Source organism: Pimephales promelas, chromosome 17, assembly GCF_988280905.1.
Source record: "Pimephales promelas chromosome 17, fPimPro1.hap1.1, whole genome shotgun sequence".
NCBI classification, from domain to species: Eukaryota; Metazoa; Chordata; class Actinopteri; order Cypriniformes; family Leuciscidae; genus Pimephales; species Pimephales promelas.
The window spans coordinates 20,206,444-20,213,054 of NC_142785.1; the positions used below are offsets into that span (position 1 = coordinate 20,206,444).

Consider the following 6,611-nt stretch of genomic DNA (forward strand, 5'->3'; position numbering starts at 1 on the left):
TATTTATATTATATATAAATCTAAATATTTTATATATAAATAATATTTTTTTTCTTAAATATACATGCATGTGTGTGTATTTATTTATATATACAAAATAAATATACACAGTGCACCCACGTATATTATGTAAACACAAACTTTTATTTTGGATGCGATTAATCGCGATTAATCGTTTGACGGCTCTAATAAATACTGTTCTTTTTTTCACACAAACCGCTCGTTTTGTGTCTTGGGCCATCAATGTGTACTTACATTTACGGGTCCTTAAATTATGTTTTATTTGGACTTGCATTATATGACTGACAGACAAGAACGGTTTGACCTAAAAATATCAAAATTGAAAATACTGTGGAAACAAAGACACCTACATCCTGGATGCCCTTGAGGTAAGCTAAAACGTACCAAAAATGTATTTCAAAGTGAACTATCCCTTTGACAAATTAACAGTTCACCCAAAAAATTAAGATCTGTTAAATATTCACCCTCATTTCACTCCAAACCTTGGTGCTGTTGTTGCTGTATTGTTCAGAGGTTTTTTGAAACTCTTGCCACTTGCTCTTGGTGTATCTGAAATTACATACTTCCCTACTATATAGTAAGTGAACAACAGTGTATGTGACAAAAGAAGTATGTCCAAATACACATTACTCATTAAAGAGTAGGCAAAACGTTACCTGAATGACCTACTAACAATGAGATTCTGTATATGATGTACATGGATACTGATAGGCCATATGATACTTTGTGAAATTACTTTTTCAAAATAAATACCTACTCAAGAGTATGCGATTTCGGATGCAGCCATATAGTGAACCAATGGTCTGGTCTCGAAACATTCTTTTGAACCGAATCTTTTAAATTAATCAATTCATTTGGTTCACCATTTGTAATAAAACATATTGTTAAATATAAAAATATATATATTTTTTTTGTGAATCACAAATTACATTTCGTACTGTTTGACTCAAGCCATGATGTTGAATAGCTTGAGGATGCTTGGAAGCACACACACCACAAATGGATTACGTTGAGATGTTTTTTTGTTTGTTTTTTTGGATTGTTTTCTCTTTGGAGCTTAATGTGGTCACTATTAATTGTTGTTGAATAATAAATTGTGTGAGTATTCTTATATAGATTAAAAAAAGTCAAACTTCTTTGGAACAACATAAAAGTGAGTACATTATATGAGAATTTTCTTTTTTGGTTGAACTTTTTCTTTAAAAATGATTTGACGTAAAATAAACCTTTAAACCCCAAATATACGTTAAATTAAATCAAAGAACACATAAGTGTGACGTCATTTCTAATAATATCTGGCCTAAACAAAGCTGTTTTGGAGGGTTTTTTTTAAAAACCAAGTCTCCCGCACAGTCCTTCCGGAACATTTTGTGGCAGCTTTTATCTTCAAATTGTCCTTGGTCCATGGTGATTAAATGACAAGGAAATCTTTTCAGATGAATTGGTTTAATCAGTCAGCCAAGGTTACATGAGAGTAAAAACATGAATATACTGGAGTGGGGAAATGCAGAAGTGGTGCAAACATATCCACATCTCTATGATCAGATGGTTTCTTAACTGCTACTTTCTTAGTTCGGCACCATTGCACTATATTTCAAACTTCTTGCTGCTTCGTTTTCATTTTTAAATAACAAGCTCATCTGAAATTTCCTGAATTACTGCTGTTGCATTTGTGCACTAACATCCATGTGGCATGCTGAAAAAAGTGTTATCAGCTTTAAATACAAATGTCACATGAACAAACAAGAAAACAGGTCTCATTACATCCGCTTGTCAGACAAAGTGCTGACGTCAGTACGAACTGGAGGCGATATCCATTGACTGTTAAGGTAATAATCAGCTAAGCTAGTTCTTTTTATCGTTGGAGTTTATTCGACGGTGAGAAAAGGAACAAATAACTTTTAGATATCAGTCTGCATACGCTATTATGGACATCGGTTATACTCATCTATCTCTTTTGAAGGTATCTCGGGGAAAATGGCTCTATATTTCACAAAGACCTGAACCGGAAGCGATGCGACCTGTTTTACAGAGAATGGAAATTTGTTGCGCATAACCCCAATTTACATGTTTATATTTGTGAACTGTACGTTAGACAAAAATCTGTTTTCTGACTCCGTCTCTCTTTTAATTGGGTCTGTGAGGCAAACACTACATGACCACATTGGCTTTGAATGTGTGACCATCTGCCTTCATAGAAACCACAGAAGACATTTGTTTCAGTGATGTCACATGCTTCCACCCATATGCAGACACATAGCTGGCTTTGCTTCTGTGCTATCTGGTAGCGTAGAGATGGAGAGGCGCTGGAAAGTGTTGCTGAGATAGGACCTCTCTCTTGGGCTTTTAAAGTCTGACCTCAGACCATCTCCCTGGAGATAGATACTGAGTGAGATTGAGATACAGTTCAGACTGAAGCACACCTCTTTACACAGTCACATACTTGGCCATCAATGTAATGGAGGGTAAGACATTCAGATAGACTGAGTGCATGTGTGCTCATATGTATATGTGTTTTTGGCCATGCATTTCCCATCAATAGAGCTCAAACATCCTTTAGTCATGCCTTTGAACATGCTACACAAGCTCTTTTGCTTTTGAAGAGAAACTTTTCTTTTAAATAAATTAGTGTTTTTACTGTATTTTTGCAGCCCTATGCTTAAATATGAGGAATGAGTCTAAACAAGCTTCATCATATCTCTCAAACCTCTCAAAAGCTCATTTGAGATACCATGACCCTTCTCCAACAAGAGCAGCAAAAAGGTCCTTGTCTCTAGAACTGTTTTCTTCTCTGCATAGGAATCTTATCTGGTGGCCTCTCCTCCTTAATGGTTCAATCTCACTGCAAAGTGAACAGTATTATATGGATGTAATGGGATTTTTATTGCTCTGCATGAATATTTGAATTCAAGAGATCACCCATAAAAAATAAAAGTTTTCTCATTTCACCCTCATGTCGTTCCAAACTGGATGACTTTCTTTATTCCTTGGACTATAAAAGGAGAAGTCATGAAGAATGTTCATGACCAGGGACTGTCAAGCTCCAAAAGGGATAAAAAGCATACTATAAGTATCCATGCAGCTTTTCTGAGTCTTCTGAAGTCATATAGTTTTGTGTGTGGAACAAGCTGGTGGTCACTATAAGAACAACTTTGACTTTAATTCTGCTTTATATAACTCTTTCATTGTGTTCCATGAAAATTCATACTTATTTCAAATGACATAAAGGTGAGTAAACAATGACAGAGTTTTCATTTTTGGGTGACCTATTGCTTTAAGTGTAGCCAAAACACATACTTAACATGACCAACAGGTTGCTATGACACATACACAGAAACACACATACAAACATCACTGAAAACTTTAATAAGTTGCAGAAGACCTGCATTACATAACACCAAGAGACCCCAAGGAACATAAACCACACACTAAGATGGTTAAACAAACATGTGCACTTACTCAAACACTGACCCTGAAAGCTTTTAGGACATTTTATGAGCACTCTCCCAAGATTACATGCTTATGACACACCCTGTAGAGACATGTTTCCTGAAGGTTTTCAAGAATGGACACTCATGCACACCAAGCAGAGAGTAAACACAACACGATTGTCCTTGAGCGTTTGTTTGTGCCAGCTTTTAAATCCATGACATTTATTGATGTGGTTATTCTTTCATTGGCCTCTTAATAGCATTTGAACCAGACTTTCATTCCTTTAATCTCTTTGTAAGTTTGTTAATATCTCCGTTGTCCACACTTGTCTCGGATGAAAGCTTTATAACAAACTGCTGACTTCATATCCTCTCATAGTACCTCAAATATAAATTATTTTAAATTATGCTGTGGCTGGTATTGATGCACTAACGGTCAAAAGTTTCGAATGAGTGGTGCTCAAGAAACATTTCTTATTATTATCGATGTTGAAAAGAGTTTTTTGCGGATTAAAATTTGTGGAAACTGTAATAACACTATTATTCAAAAGTATGGGTTAAGTAAGGGTTTTGGGTGGGGACATTCAGCAGTGTCATTAAAGTATTTTTAATACTACAAAAGATTTCTATTTCAAATAAATGCTGTTCATTGAACTTTCTAATCATTCAAAGAATCTTGAAATCAGTGCTTTACGCAAAAATATTAAGCATTTTTTTTAATTGATAATACACTCTAATAAATGTTGGGTTGTTTTAACCCAACAAACCCAGCCATTGGGTTACATTTTTAAATTACATTTTTAACCCAAAGGATGGGTTTGTCCATATTTTACCCAAAATTGGGTTAAAACAGCCCAGCAGTTTTTAGATTGTAATAAAAACCATTATTAATAATTGAGCTCCAATATGAACTGAGCACCAAATCAGCATATTAGAATAATTTATGAACACTGGAGTAAGAATGCTGAGTCACAGGAATAAATGATTATATTTTAAAATGTATTCAGATAGAAAACATTTATTTTAAATTGTATAATATTTCGCATTATTACTTTTACTGTATTGTTGATCAAATAAATGGTGCCTTGGTGAGCAGAATAGACTTCTTCCAAAAACATCAATACAGTCCTTCCTGCTGCACAGCAAATTGCAACCAGATTTTAATATTTAATAAAACGAACGTGTGTGGGCGTTTTTGTGTTTTTATGCTTGTTGGTGTTAGGCTTGTAGTTTTGAGTGTGTTGGTATGCGTGTTTGTATGTTTTGTCTTGTACTCTTTTGAGGCCTGCAGTTCTGACCCTTGAACTCTGTCCTTTGTTCCCTCTCTCCAGTGGCAGAATGAAAGCGATCAGTGCGTCTCTCCTGCCGAATACATCCATCTCTCCAACTGTGCCAAAGCGACTGTGTAGATTCGGGTTCTTTTGTGAGATTAACAAAACATTGGTTTAACGTTAGCACACACAGTTCAATGCATCCGTAGCCCTGTGATTCATATACATGAATCATTTTAAAATGATAGGTTTAAAAGCAAAAATATATATTTTAATTAATGTCATCAACTAATGTTGTTTCAAATCTGTTTGATTTACTTTCTTCCATATATCATAAAAGTAGGTTTCAAGCTGTTTCATACAGTGAATGTTAAAAACCCTAAAAATCAACAGAAAGTACCAAAGTGCCATAATAGTAGTTCATATGACTCTTGTGCTGTATTTAAATTCGTCTGAAGTCATACAATAGCTTTATGTGTGTAGACAAACTTCTTGTTGCTGGTGGTTTTTATGTACCACACAAAAATGATAATGTTTGGAATCATAGATGGAAAACCTGTTATGAAGTACATATTTAACAATAACTGCAGCATGTAGAAATGATCAGAAACTTAAATTTAGGGCTTGTCCTCTGCTGACATTCCATGGTCACCATTCACTGTCATTGTGTAGAAAATATAACATCCTGCTAAACTTCTCTTGCTTTTGTTCCACAAAAGAAAGTCATACACGTTTGGACCAACATGAGGTTGAGTAAATGACGACGACAACATTCTCACATTGGGGTGAACTGTCCATTTCTACCTTGAATACAAATCAATTTTTTATTTTTATTTTCAAAAGTTTTAATAAATTCACAAGTTAAGCTATGTTACAGTCCCATGTGTACCTAACAAGACCCATTCGATGACCTTTGACCTGAGAGGAGTAACCGTAGCCCAAACATGTCTCCTCCTGTGCCAACAAACCTGGTTCGAGTTACACTTTTAATAGGCAGGTTTAAAGAGGGCAAAGGGAGGTGGAGTGTGGAACAGATCAAAAGTGCTTTCCTAAATGTCCTTTGTCGTGACTTTGCCGTGTTTGATGTCTATGCTGTTGACTCTCTCACTCTTTCCCTACCTCGATTTCTCTCTCTCTCTCTCATTTCAAAGAGATGGAAGAGTCATCTCCCTCCCGCGGTCTGCCAACACACAGACCACCAGGGGAAGTCAGGGAGTGAAAAAAGAAAGAGGAAGAGAAAGATAACTGGAGAGATTGGACAGTCGGGAGCTTTTGAAGAGAAGAAAGACTGAATTCTGCCCCAAGAACAACGATAATGGACATGGGGTCCCACTGGGGGACGGGACGGAGGGGTATATATGAAATATGAAAGATGAAGTGAGGGATTAGCGTGATGGAAAGCTTTGGTGAACACCAATTAAGAAATGCTTATTTCTTAATATATGCTTTCTTTCTTTCTTGCTTTCTTGCTTTTTTTCTTTCTAAACTGGCAGGACGTTTTTATCTGTTTGCAGTGTGGACTGTGATCCTTTCACCTGGAGCAAAGGCTCATGAACTACATGGTCCAAAGTGTTGGGAAATCTGCATCCTGTTTCGTGGTTGAATGTCTGTTGACTGAATGCATCAGTTAAAGAGACGGTTCACCAAAAAATTGTAATTCTGTCATTAGTTTCTCATCCCCATGTCGTTCCAAACCCTTTAGACTTAAAGGATTAGTTCACTTTTGAAAAAACTTTTGCTGATAATTTACTCACCCCCATGTCATCCAAGATATCCATGTCTTTCTTTCCTCAGTCGAAAAGAAATTTAGGTTTTTGATGAAAACATTCCAGGATTTTTCTCCATATAATGGACTTCAATGGGAACCGGATGGTTCAAGGTCCAAAAG

At 35.9% G+C, this 6,611-nt stretch overlaps 1 long non-coding RNA gene across 1 annotated transcript in view; it reads left to right on the forward strand.

Moving 5' to 3' along the window:
- LOC120471492 (uncharacterized) overlaps positions 1–6,392 on the forward strand; it is a 41,419-nt gene extending 35,027 nt beyond the window's left edge. Inside the window, exon 3 of the long non-coding RNA XR_005620808.2 lies at positions 5,875–6,392. This is a non-coding gene — a long non-coding RNA (uncharacterized LOC120471492). The remainder of the gene's footprint in view (positions 1–5,874) is intronic.
- The last annotated feature ends 219 nt before the right edge of the window (positions 6,393–6,611 follow it).